A 14,529-nucleotide genomic window follows, 5' to 3' on the forward strand; every position below is an offset into this window, starting at 1 on the left:
AGAACTGGAGAAGTGCCACTTGTGGTATACAAAAAGTTCAGCTCTTCTTGAAATGCATCTACAAATGCATCTGTTTGTGACTGATCTGCTTGTGTGTGCATGTAAAGCACTGACGTCGTATTGTAGAGGGCAGATAGATGTGTTCCACTGCAACACTACAGCTACCACATCACAGGGGTTTTTGCAAAGAAAAACAGAAAACCACTCCACAGAAAGTTCCTGTTTCAATTCTGCATGTGAATGTGCGCACCAACACTAAAAAAAAAAAAAATCTCTTACCATGTGGGTCAAATGGTCTACCTTACAGCAATCTTAAAACTTCATAAAATGAGGACATTCATACATTTTACATGGGGAGTTTCTACTGGTAAACACACACACACACACTGCACGCACACACACACACGTATGTAGACACACACACACAGGGCCCATTAATAATTAGGGTTAATATGATCTCACTTGAACTTGAGAGGGGATGTGTTAGTCTGCTCTTCACAGCTCTTGCAAGTGTGTGACAAAGAGAGAGACAAAACAGAGAGAGAGAGAGAGAGAGGGTGTGTGTGTGTGTGTGTGTGAGAGAGAGTGTGTGTGTGTGTGTGTCTGGGAGAGAAAGAGAGGGTGTTATGAAGCTGCTGTGTGATGGTCAACATCTATGCTCCAGTAAGACACTTTGGGTAAGTGTTCAATCCTAATTTTGACTGAGTCTGTGGTGGGAGGGGATGTCACCTTTGTAGGGCAACAAGTTGTTCCACAGACGAGACGTTCACTGTCGGCACACAGCTGTGGCAGCGGGTGTAGATGGCATCTCTTCTGACTGAGCTGGAGGTGCTGACGATCACGTTCTCGCTCCTGGTTTTTGCCCTCTTCACACTTACTGGGATGCTCAGTGAAGAATGTGCACGTTTGAATGGTAAGACTGTAAACACACACACACAAACAAAATTTTTTACTTGTTATTGAGCTCATGCAGAAAACAAAACTATTGGAATTATGGTTTTTAACTTTTAAACTGTGCATTTTGGATTTGTAATATCAATGTATGACATGATTACTGCCACTGGCATTCAGTTTTTATAATAGGGCGGAAAAAACAGAAACACAGATGATTGTTTTGTAGTTTCCAGGTTGTTGGTTGTTGTCCCATTTCTGACTGATTCAAGTCTCTGGTCATATTGGAGGCTGTAGCTTGTATGTCTGCCCTCATTAGTAGAAATGTGGTGGTGAGACACCTCTCAGTATAATGCAATATAACTCGACAGCCTGCACGCAGTTGAATTACGCTGCATTAGTTTTAGTGGCAACCTCGTGTATAGTACTTCATATACTGAAATATACATACAGTTATAGCACAACAAAGTACAACGTGTGAAATTATAGTGGAATTAACTCAAAACGCATCTGAGGCAGTGGCTCCAAAATATTCTACTATTGTCATTCTTTTCAAATGTTGACTTAAAAACCATTTTTATAAAACACAAATGTGCTCTTTCCTCATAATGTATTGATATTTGTCCAGCACTCCTTTGATTAATCAGCCATTCATAATGTCATCTTTGTTATAAGTTCCCATCCTAAATTTCGTCCAAATGTCTTCATTCAAATATTATTCCCTTCCGTCTGACATTACTGTTTCTTTCTTTTATTTCTTACTGATGTCATGTGTTTTGACACTACACAAACTGCTGTTTTGTTTTATTGCTTTTAATTTTATTCATTCCTCCTGCTTTTATAGCCTTGTGAAGCACTCTGTAACACTGATTGAAAGGTCTTATATAATTAAATTTCTTATTACCATTTATCATTTCCAGTTCTTCTGGAAAGCAGTTTGTGCTTCTGGCTTGAAAAGTATCCCAAAATAATGTTATTAGCCTAATTTCATCGATGGGAGTAGACTGAATATTAGAAACTCCTCTCAGAATGATCAGCACCACAGACTACAGTCTCCAAAAGGATCAGAGTTGAATCAACACCTCTCTAAAACATTATCACCTTCATTTATCTTCAGCACTGGTATATCACACAGCAGTTGTTTTAGCTAGGTCTACCTAATAAACTGGCAACTGAGTATATCGTATATACACGAAATATTCTGTTTCTGGTTTTCTGCAAATAGAAATATCTGCTAACGAAATCAACAAAGCCACAGACTGTGGAATAAAACATTATAGCGGCATTAGATCTTAATTTCCTGAACACAGCGGCAACAAAGAAAGTGAAAATTATCATATTCACAAAGGCCACACAAACATTTATGACAGGGCTCTAATGAATTCACTGCCACTGCATTTAAACACTGCACTAAAACCCATTTTCCTTTCAAAATGACACTTGAAACAAGAATTCTGGGAGAGAGAGGTGACAGAAGTCACTGGCCAGAATGCTGCCTGCTGTATGTAAATTGTACATACAACACATGTAATTCTTAAAGTTAATTCATGACTTTGGCAATAGACATGAATAGACCTCATGCAATTTATGATGTATAAAATGAGTCATCAATTGAATATATAGCTATGTCTAACAATGTAATGTATTAGTCAACAAAGTCAGAGGCCTGCTTAGTAGATTTCATTGGAGCTTTTCACTGCATTTCATGCTCTTCAGTAATTGGAACGGGCAGTGTGTAGTTGAAAGCTCCAGAAAAAGTTAGTAAATGGGTCTTTGAGTCAAGATTATTTTGTAGATGTGTTAACACAGTGTATACACAATTTTATTTTAGACATGTTTTATTCTAAATACATCACATATTTTTATTCTATGAGACTGAAACCAAAGGAAGTGACCATTTTCATTATTTCCTATTGATTAGGATCAAAGACTCAACCAGACAGCGAGGAGCTGATTGTGTGACTTGTGTGAAACTTCAGCAGCAACAGTGGCCTCTTTTCTTCCTGAGCGGTGCCTAATGAGGACATTGTGCTAGCGTGTGACCGTGTGCTATCAGTTTCCAGAACAAAGGCTAAATGGTGGCCTCTGAACATGTGAGTGTACTCTGTTATAGGATCCTTTGTTTCTGGCTTCCAGGATGAGGCTCAAAGGAGTGGCTTGGATCGTACATAGTAAAAAAAAAAAGAATAAACAAACTCCTACTTCAACCAACTGTTCCAAGACAGTATCAGACCTGCTTCCTTATCTCTTTGAGAGTATGTGTGTGTGTGTGCATGAAGACACACTGAAGTCCTTTTATTTTGATCTTCAGATCTAAAATAACTGCTGTGATTCTTCCAGTGGTAAGTCTCTACACTTCCTTCGTTTTCCTTCCATTTTTCCTGTTGTACTTCGCTGTTTGATTTGCTCAAAAACAAAATGTGTGTGAAACAAAGGACACCTCTCGTGGAAATCAACAGCTCTGACAAGACTTTTCAAAATGTAGGTCAGAAAGGAAAGGTGTGCTGGCAGGACTATAGTGAGCCCTCAAATTCAGTGAGACGTCTGAATCATTCCTGTCAGGGATCACAGGGTGGAGCTTGTGTGAATCAACAGATGTACAGAATCAAGAAATACGTGTGAATCGCAGGCCATCTGTGTTTGGCCATTATTATTCCTTCAGCCTCTCACTGATAATATAAAACTGCATGGTACAACATAAATGATACCTGTTATCATGTGAATCCTGAAAACCAGGAGATGGTTCACATATTGATCCAACTCCTGACCTCCTTCTACTGCAGTTCTGCACGATTTCATACACCTATTCATAGGCTGTTAGGTTTAGGGTTTAGAAAAAAGAGTTTGTGAAACTCATGAAGCTCTGTTGAAAATGATAAGTGAATTAATTGAAGTAAAAATGTCTGAGCTCCCCTGAAAGTTTTCATAAACTTCTCTGCCTCTACTCTTTTTTGATTTTAACACTGACTGTTTTATGTATGTGAGCCCTGCTTTTCCGTTTCAGTAAGAGTCACTCATACTAAGATACTATAGTATTAACTCTGTGAAACACTGCATCTGATACTGCAAAGGCCATGTGAACTAGATAGTTTATTCAAATGTTTCAGGCTGTAAGTAATCATAAAAAGAGTATGATATGAATGTATGAAGAGATTCCGCAACGTAAATGGTTTAAAGCTCCACCCAGACCAAGAAAAAATGTTCTGCTGGAGAACATTTAAAAACAGAGACAAATTTTGACTATGAAGAGCACTGCAGGCTGATTGAGGAGGATGAGTCATTATAAACAACTGGCAGGACTAACAGATACAAATAAAGGTTATACTGCCCCCTAGTGGAAGCAGCAGGCTACTGCTCTCCAGCATAACAGTATTGCTATGAAAGTACTTCCTTTAATGTATGTAATGTTAAACTGAGGCTTTTGGTTTGATAAAAATTAAAAACAAATTCACATTTAAGTTCTCAATAACATGCTGCTTCACCTAGCTTTCTCACCTGTGGCGGTCAAATAGTGAATGGACGAAGTGACAAGAAAAGGCTGATTCAGTCTGATTATCAGGCTACATGTAATCTTAACGTGGGGATGTTCGAGAATGTGACGACGTGCTTTGTGTGGGGTAGTTGTGTAGATGGACCTGCCGTTCTCTGGCTTTGAGCTGACCTTCATCATCGTTGCCTTTGGCATCTTCTTGCTCTTCAGCTTGGCTTCAGTCTGCATCCAACCACAAGCAGCACAGCCAGGTACACACTGTTCCTCCACTGCCAGACACACACACACACACACACACACACATACACACACACACACACACAAATATCAGCTTTTCTACAATGCTCTTTCTCTTTCAGAAAAAGGTGTCAATGAAGCAAAGAAATCACAACCATTTAACAGAAAGCAAAGAGTGATCATCAAGCAAGCTGGATGGAAACCATGAAGTGAAAGAGATCACTTGATCTGGTGCAATCGGTGTAAATGAACTGAAAAAATGAAACCTGTTTTATTATTATCATTATTTATATTAAAGAATGTCATTGTGGCGCATTGTGTTGATTTTTTCCCAATGACAAGGCAACAATAAACTCCCTCTGAGCCCATTGGTAATAAATGAAGTCTTAGCTAAGAAAACTGAAAGTGTTGACGATCAAATGTGGCTTGCAGTTATTGCTGTAGAGCAGGAAGAGTTAGATACGTACACCAAAACATGGCGTTCAAATTTGTAGTGCTGGAGATGCCGAAATTCAGTATGGCAACCACTTTTTGTTATTTAAATTCACTGAATTGGGCTTTAACAAAAAGCCCAATTTCAGCTAAGCTTAAAAATATAGCTGCACTGATCTGAGTCTTTCTCACTTTCAGCTGTTAGTTTGTGGTAAAGTGCTTCACAACTAACACTCAGCAACTGGTTTTGCAAAATTCTTCCCCTGCTGCGACAATGCTTCCTCTGAGGATGCATCTCTCACCTCCTTGGCTGGGAGCAGCAGAGCCCCAATGCCCCCAAAACCATTTGATTGTTGGTTATGCTATGATACACTGACCTGTCAAAAAAGGTCAAAAAGTACAAAAAGCTGTATCCACTGTATATTTTTGTTAAAACTTGAGCCATTAGGCAAATGTGTGAACTGTGACAACTTGACTATTTGATTTGGTGTGCATGCCCCCCTGACATCTTTGCAGAACCACAACTTCCTAAAACCAGACACATGCTCTTCTTCTTGGATATAAGCAGATAAGTATATAACTGCTTGCTCTTTAGCCCCATCTGCAGTTTTTACAAAGAATCACAACAACGCTGCATTAAATTCCAGTGAAAAGGATGTTAGGTGCAGAACAGCACAAAGCAGAAACTTGTGTGGCCAAGGACCACAAAGATCCACACTGCACTTTAAAAACCAAACCGCAACACTGACACTGGATTCGTGCGCCCAAAGAATCTGTTTTGTCTGCGTTAGGATTTAACAAACCAAGTGACTTTTGGCCCCTGAAGCCCTACTGGGGTGACATCCTGGGGGGTTAGAGGCTGCTCCCTGTTGAGTTTGCCCCTTGACCCCTGAGCCCTCCGTCACTCCTCCGCAGTCAGCCGTCTAGTTGCCGACGCGGACGGGAGGAGGCGCGCCTGAATAAAGACCAAGTTAATCAACCATCGTGAGATCTTTTTCTTCACAGAGTGCAGGAGAAGAAGAAAACAAAATGCCCGGCTCATTTGTGTTGTGTGATGTGTCCTGATGGTCCATACGGTTTGTGTGTGTATTGGGTGTTCGCTGCTGTTCATGTGTATATGCATCCATATTGGGCTATTGGAGATAAAGGGTCTTAAGAGTAATTAAGCTCCGGCTGGCTGCGGCCCTCATTAACACTGACGACCTCATGGTATGACAACAGACCCACTATCACGCGAACAATGGACAACGAACTGACCCATCAGATCACAATCAACACTCGTACACACACGGAGACACTGGACTACACCCCAAAATTCAGACATCACGGCACAGAATATCTCTTTTACTCACACTATCAGCTACATTCTCCTCTGTGTCTGTTTGAAGGAGTGTATGTTAAAAGAAAACTATTATTAATCGTACTTTTATTTTTGTAGCTCTAGCAACATCAATGCGAAAAGGTCGAGAGCGAGGAAAAGAAAGAATCATAAATGAGTGACAAACTGAAATAAATAAATACAGATGCTTCCATACAAGACAAACAGGGTCAATGAAAGGTCTGACGTCTGTGAAAACGATGGCAGACAGATATATAGACTTTACTAATACCATGAGGGAAATTGTCATGTTACTGCAGCATGATTAACAACAGATTAAGAGTAACAAGAAAATTCAAAGCAGAATTGCAGGTCTGCAGAACAAGATACTGAATATGAAATAAAGATACTGTACTGTACTATATATATAATATATACATAAAAAAGCAGTAGGCAATAAATAAGAGGAAAAAAGAGCAACAAGAACAGGTGTATAAAAAAGGCAGTACATATGTAACAACAACTCGTAACTCACCACACACTTACACCACGCATGGACACACGCACTACACGCCTAACCACGCATGGACACACACACATCCATATGCTGGACTCCATCACACACACATCTAAATGCTGGACTTTACCACACACACACATCCACATGCTGTACCCAAGTGTGGACAAACCGACTATTGCACACTGTTATTTTGCACAACTGCACTACTGTATACATATTTAACTGCTCGAATGTTTATCTTGTACTACAGATATTTATCCTGAATAGCCAGATGTTCAGATTTTTATCCTGGATAGCTTAGTTCTTTATTTTTATTTCACTATTTTTTCTTATATTGTTATTTTGTATTGTATTTTTGCCACTTACTTGAAAGTTGTTCTTTCATTACTTGAAAGTAGTTCTTGTCATTACATGAAAGTAGTTCTTGCCATTACTTGGCATTACTAAGAATGTATGGACTGGATAGCTATGCCTGTTTACAGTCAATCCACTGTATTTAATACCTGAAAAATTAAATAACTTTGTCACGTTGATGCAAAATTATCAAAACCTCTAATACAACAGTTCTGCTGCCCACAAAGGTCTAATACAAGCAGAGACATTACAGGAATAGATTAGAATAGACAGACTCTTTGTATCTGGATCTATATAAGTATTGTCTTTGCAAAACACACCTGTGTACAATGCAATAACGTTCAGCTGAGGGGTCTTTTTATGATGGACTGTTCCTGTTTACAAGTTTTATCAGAGAGGAAGGACTTTATCTGTGTGTACTGGTCAGGAGAGGAAGAAGAAAGTGAAAATTCAGGATGGGAGGAGAGGCAGAGGCTTCCTCTGTAGTCGTAAAGATCACAGCTAACTAGGAAGACCACGACTACCATAACAGTAGCAATAACAGCAGTTCTGCAGTCCAACTCTTTTCTGAGCTACACGCTCATCCGCAACACATTTAAAATGACCAAACTGGCAGAAGATCATGGGATGATGCACACTACTCCGCGTGTAGCCACTCTGAATTCTGTCCTTACTATTCTGATTACTGACTTTATTCCCCAGTCATCCCGTGCACAGAGTCTGTTCAGTTCAATGACATTCAAGTGAAAAGATCATGAGGAATGGGATAATCATTGTGACTGGTCAGATCTGTACAATGGCTGGTTATAATGGAAAGTTTGACACATCTTAAATGTGGTACCACTGAGGATTACAAATAATAATTTTTTTTTTTTAATTTACAATGACATAAAAACAGAGAAAGGTAGCAAAACTTTTTAAAAAGTGGGAATCAGCTAATTTTACTCAAAAACGTACGCCAATGCCGAATGCCAAGAATACTTCTGAATAACCTTACTCTGAGAAATATAAACATGTTCAACATAAAGCAAATATTGTCTGAACCTTTCCTAAATTAAGTCCAGAACTAACTATCTAATCAAAGAGCAAGCAAAGAATCAAAGCCAAAGACGTTCGGTGTCTGTTTTCAGTACTTCAGTATTTGATACTCAGTACTCCAACCACATTTCATTTGGTACAAAAAAATCGATCAGAAACAATAAGTCTGTCATCACATATATAAGTCATTTTTATAGCTGGAAAGGAAAAACACCAAACATCCTCTGGCTTCTGCTATGAGAGGATTTTGCTGTTTCTTTCTGTTTTATATCACCATAAACTGAATGTCTTTGATGACACGTTGATGGGACAAAACAAGACATCTGAAGACGTCACCTTGGATCGTTATGGGTATTTTTGTTAGTATTTGTTAGGGTAATCAATTAGGTGGACATATTTTTTCAGTATAGAAAAAAAACCTGAGGTTGGGTACCAAACACTAGTTATCACATACCAAAGAGTAACCTTTAACAGTGGAGCAAGGTTCATCTATGTGGTGCAGCCCTGCCAAGGCACAGAAGCAGCTTAATAGGTGGTTGCCCTCTGTGTGAGTGTGTGTGTGCCTCGTAGGGGAGTGTTTGAGCAGGCTGGGTAATCCCTGTAAAGACGTATAATCCCCAGGAAGAGCAAATATTACAACATGCTCTTCTCAGTCACACAGAAAACCTGGTGGGCAGAATTCAGAACGATTCACTTGTTTCTGTTTGGAAGGGCAGAGAGGAAGAAACAGAGCGACTCAGAGAGAAACTGAGATTTGGCAGCAGTTGGATGCAGCGGATACTAGGTGGCTCTGAATGACAATAGAGACAAAATTAGCATATTCAAATAGGGAAAATAAAAGTTTTTTAAAAGACAATGGCAGCTGATATGCAAAGTGCAGCTCGCCACAGAAGCAAACTACATACCTCGGCTGCGTGTTTGCTGCAGGATGAATGTGTGTGTGTGTGTGTGGACGTGAATGTATGTGTTTGTACCTTAGCCAAATCCATGAGGAATCTCTGTCATTTCAAGCAACATTTTTGCAAACACCATAAAGCAATAAAAGCAACATTTCCGAAGACATAACGACACAGACACATACACACACACACTCCTAAAAGACACACACATGGAGAGACTGGTCTTTTGTCTATTTTTGAGGGCTAAAGAGAGCTGACAGTCCAGATGCTTGTTCAAAGTCTCCGTGACTATTTTGAGCCCCCGGTCCATTAGTGTCCTGCTGCTTCTCTAATCCTCATTCACATGTAATGGCTGACATTTCATCTTAATGTGTTAATTCATTAGCTGGGTGCTGAATGGAGAGTCTCTGTCCACAGAGACGGCCGTAAGCAGACACGCTAATGAGTCCCCACACTTTGCAAAAGCCACTGGCAGCCGCAGAGCTAATGCCAAGTGAACTGGGTTACCTGATGCAAGAAAATCCCCTGGTATACCACCAACTGACAGCCTGCATGAGAAATAGGGCTGGCTATTGTTTGAATATTTTGATACTAGTACAGGTACAAAAGCAGAGCTTCTGTACCAATCAAGCTTTTAAAACCCATATTTTTTTTTTTTACAAATCTCTTTATTTAAACCTAACAAGAAAAAGCTGAATGTCTAAGCACAAGCAAGTGCACGTACACAAACTAGTCTAAAATTGAGAAAAGTTTGTTGTAAGAGACAAATGTGTAAGATTTAATGGGATCTATTGGCAGAATACGGCAAAAATGGAATATCACAGTCAAGTATGTTTTCATTTGTATATAAACATTGTAAAAAAAAGAAACATATTAGCTCAGAATGAGCACTTCATATCTATAGAGGGAGCAGGGCCCCTTTCACAGAGTCCGCCATGTTGCACAGCCATATTCCTACAGTAGCCTAAAACAGACAAACCACCACCACAGTAGATTCTCCTACACGCTTGGAAAGTCAGGGGTGAGGCGAGGAATATTTAGCTGGTTGCAGGCTGTATCCTCGTGACTAGATGCCATTAAATCCTACACACTGGACCTTAAATTAGGAACTATCTGATAAAAGAATAAGTGCACAAGGTTGTAAATCTTAAGAGACATTTGATGCCAGCTCACCTTCCAATACTTGCCACATTTCTAGCACATTGTGGCTGGAAAAAAAAGAGATTCTACACCCAACACTAATCATCACACATGAAAATCGATTGGCGAACAAATGATTAAGATGATGGATCTGATTGAGCATTCTGTGCCCTTTCTATACCTGACAGATTTTGATACTCACACATTTAGGTCAGTGGCAAAAAACATTTTAAGGTGCTAATGAGAAGATGCCACCAAAGTGAAATGAAGGAACCAAACTATACTTCTAAGTTGCTTTTTATGAATCATGCAACAATTCTGGAAAGCCACAGTGTTTGATTTATACATGTTATGGTAAGGATTGCTTTCCAACAAATACAGAAAATACAGTTTTATCCATTTAACCCCACACCTTCCGCACAAAGACAGACATTCATGCACTCAGACAGAGACAGACGGCATCCCAGACAGACAGACAGTCGGCGTGAGGGTATTGTTAGTCCTGTGCATCGCTGGATTTCATTCAGTCAGGAGGACTGAAATGCTCGGTGCAAACACCCCCCTCCACCACCACCAATACCAACCCACCACCCAAAAGCCCCAGATGTGTGTGTCCCTCTTCAGTGTGCGGGGGTAGGGGACCACTGGGGAAGGAGTGATCTGGCTATGCAACCTGCTACTTTCAACCGCAGCTCCTTAAATCTCTCTCTATATTTAGAAGTGATAAATCAACACTGCCTGCTTCCTCTGCTCTCTTTGAATATTTCCATCACTGATAGTTGCACATACACACTTATCCAGGCATACACAAAATGCAGCTTGCACGAGAGTGTGTGTTCAAGGGGCAGTTAGAGGGTAGGGAGGGGGCTTCCTGTCACTTGAATTACCCTCTACATGTGGGGTCAATATGTGCAGTACTGAAGTGTGTGTGTGTGTGTGTGTGTGTCAGGGGTTGAGGTGGGGGCTGCTGTGGGAGCTACACCCCTCCATACTCCCCCTCCCTCTAAAAGGCTGTATAAAGGAGGTGGGGGGAAAGGCACCTTTGTCACTTTGCTCTCAGACACAGAGACAATCACACTCTCACTGGACACATACATTCCTTTGGGACATACTGATCATCCTGAGAGAAGAGGTGCTTCAGTGTGCTGGATCCTCCCGTGGTGGCTCTTCCAGACTGAAACAGAGGAGAAAGAGAGAACTGAACCACACCGAGCATCATCATTCCAGCTCGGAGCCAGAAGGACTCTCCATACGTTTGGAAAATTATCATCAATTAAGCTCATCTGAAGCTAACCGCTGCCCAGCCATGAGGATCTTCAACCTGTTCTACCTGCTCCTGCTGCTCGTAGCTGTTGTAGCACAGATCTCCTCTGCCAGACCCGGTAAGCATCCCAAAACTTTACGGTCCAGATTTTCCGACTGGCCGACAGGTGTCCCTTAAACAGTTCAAACATAGTCCACAGAACAACAGTTCTAAACAGCGTGCTAAATCACTGCGCAATGTACGCTGAATAGCAGGTATCCATAGCAAAAGTAGGCTAATTATGCTTAATGCTAGCTAACGCTCACTGGAGAGAAACAGAACCAACGCTGGCTTAAAAAAAATATTAGAAGTTGGAGTACGAACCAAAAATAAATTGATTTGGTCAAATCGTCTGTTTTTAGCTGCAGTAATGAAATAAGCGCGATAATACACTCAGAGATAAAATATTGCCTCGTCGACCATCATGGCGGGATGTAACTAACGCTAACGTACTAATTACTACAAGTTATGGCGTGTTCATGAGTTGTCTGGCAGTCCGTAATTACGAACCTCGATTGGGAGAAACCGTTACGGTGAGATTCTTGTGAAACAGCCACAAAAGTATAAACTGTCCGTAGCAAAAGAGCCACACTAGGACAACCGAATTAGCCAACTCATAATGTATGTATTAAAAATGGGATTTTTTCTATATCTTGCCACCCAAACGGCTGCAAACATAAAACACGACAAAAATTACTAAATCAGGCGTATTTTCAACATATCTGGTGTGGCAATGCGAAAAGAAATTGGGTTAATTATTTTGGAATAATACGAACAGACCTTTTAGGGTTTGCTCATTTTGCCAACACGACCTGAATGCAGCACTAGCATAACTACCTTAAACTTGTGAAACAAAAACGTTTAATATTCGTCTTTCAAGCTCCTTTTTTATAAATCTAGCTACAAACGAGTTAAAGCCGTGTATATGTTAAAAGTTTTGCTAGTTGTAAAAGTAGACATCGCGCTGCTCCTGCCTGGTGTAGCAGGTGCGCTTTTTGCGCAAAACCAAGCTGGGTTGCGGTTGTCCGCTCCTCGGCCTTGCGGCGGAGACAAACAGCGGTCGTTTACCAGAGGCGCTTTGGGCTTGAGGTCGTGATTAGGCTCATGTGATGATGGAGAGGAGAGGATGAAGGCTGGGAGGAGGGAGGGAGGGGGGACGGGAGCGGAGCGCCGCCGGGGATCGCACAGCGACCCCGGTGAGCGCCTTTGTCCCCGGCTGGAAGGCACTCCGGCGCGCTTTTGTTAATCCCGGTGTTAAAACGCCATGCAAATACCCGAGCTTTATTAACATGACATGGAGCAGCGGTGCCAAGTGTAAAGAAGCGTACCTTCAGGCGCGGGGAGCGGTTTCTTTCATGGAGGAGAGGGGGAGGAAGAGGGAGTCATAAAGTCATCTGGCACTTTATCTCTTCCTGGGCTTGGCTGGCCGCCTGTGAACCGCGGGAGTCAAAGTGGATTTATTAGGGACGTTTAAAAATAATCATGTGTTAGGTCTGTGTGTCCCACTTTATTAGAAGGGGGTCGCCCTGTCGGTGGAAAACAGGTCCAAACAATAAAACCCATGAAAGCTGGCTTTTTCAATGGTCAACAGAGGACGAGTTAGGCCATAATTAGTGTTTGTTGGGTTAAAATTTGGAAAACGGTGACTGTAGATGTTATTTTGTCTCTTTTGGTGCTAAAAAGCCTGGCTCAGTTTTCTCTCCTCCATTTGGGATTAATTAGTGCTGTCAGGCCATATGCAGAGGTCCACCTGCAGACATAAATCTGGCTTTTGCATGTACACTTACATCTGATAAGCAGTCCAGTCATTCTAGAAAGTCTGACTTGCATTACAATATATATTTCATAGGCTACACATTTAAACAGTCTGCTTGTCCACTGGCTTTATTCTGTGTATTAAAGCATCTCTCTTTTTCAGATTTCCTGAACCTGAGGAGAAAGTATCACCGGCACCACTGCCCACACAGACGCTGCCTGCCTCTCCACTCCAGAGTACCCTTCCCCTAAGGTAAGACGGGCGCTCACACATGTGTTTCTGCGTAAAAGAGGTCATGAGCCAAGCTGTGCGATACATGGAACAAAACCAGGTTACAGGGCTGGCAGGTGGCAGTTAGGAAGGTGTGTGTGATTAGTGGCAGGGGTGTGTGTTCACGCAGAACAGGAGTGTGGCAGGGGAGAAAGGCGCAGACATAAATCTCGCTAACGATGAAGAGGAAGGCTTTAGTGCCATGAGGAGTGTTTTGGGGGAGAGAGGGGGTTTCAGCTTTAATTCCAGGACTCCTGTACATGTGCAGCTACTTAAAGCTGTTTTTTTTACCCTGAACTCCTTTTAGCAGGACGCTAAATTGTGTTTTTCCATTACAGGTTGGGGCACAAGAGTGAGGATGACACTAAGGAGAGAAATGTGACTATGAAGCAACTACAGTGCGTGGCCCAAACACCATGTATGGGTCCCAGTGCCAAGACACAGACTGTGAAGTGGGACAGCTCATTCATGACTGACAAAATATAAACCATGAAATGTTTTTGGCATCCTGGTGGCCACAGATCTGGATTTGTCCAGTTTCAAGCACCTTCCATCATCATCATCCTCAAAGCCAGTACTTGTGTACTGAACAAGAACAAGGAAAAGGAGCTACCACAACATCTGTCGGCGACGCTCCACTTCAAAGCTACGGACCAAAGAGCTGGAAACATCTTAGTGACAGCAGCTATGATGAACAGCATTCGCATAGTATTCCTACAAAGTGTTTATAATGCATGTATGCACTTGAAATGTTTATTGAATTACTTTTAAAAATTTTTAATAAAAAAATGTATCAGTGGAGTGTTTTGTTTTATATCATAAGTTTTTGTGTTTTAAAATCTATGGGGTCCAAAGGTGGAAAATTTGAGGATAATTACAGG

General features: G+C 41.2%; 1 long non-coding RNA gene across 1 annotated transcript; it reads left to right on the forward strand.

Annotated features, from left to right (window-relative positions):
* Window positions 1-609: 609 nt before the first annotated feature.
* LOC121604319 lies at window positions 610-4,505 on the forward strand. Its single transcript, XR_006006747.1, has 3 exons — window positions 610-913; window positions 2,813-2,984; window positions 3,203-4,505. It is a non-coding gene; the product is annotated as an uncharacterized LOC121604319 (long non-coding RNA).
* Window positions 4,506-14,529: the final 10,024 nt, after the last annotated feature.

Source organism: Chelmon rostratus, chromosome 3, assembly GCF_017976325.1.
Source record: "Chelmon rostratus isolate fCheRos1 chromosome 3, fCheRos1.pri, whole genome shotgun sequence".
In the NCBI taxonomy this organism is placed as follows: Eukaryota; Metazoa; Chordata; class Actinopteri; order Chaetodontiformes; family Chaetodontidae; genus Chelmon; species Chelmon rostratus.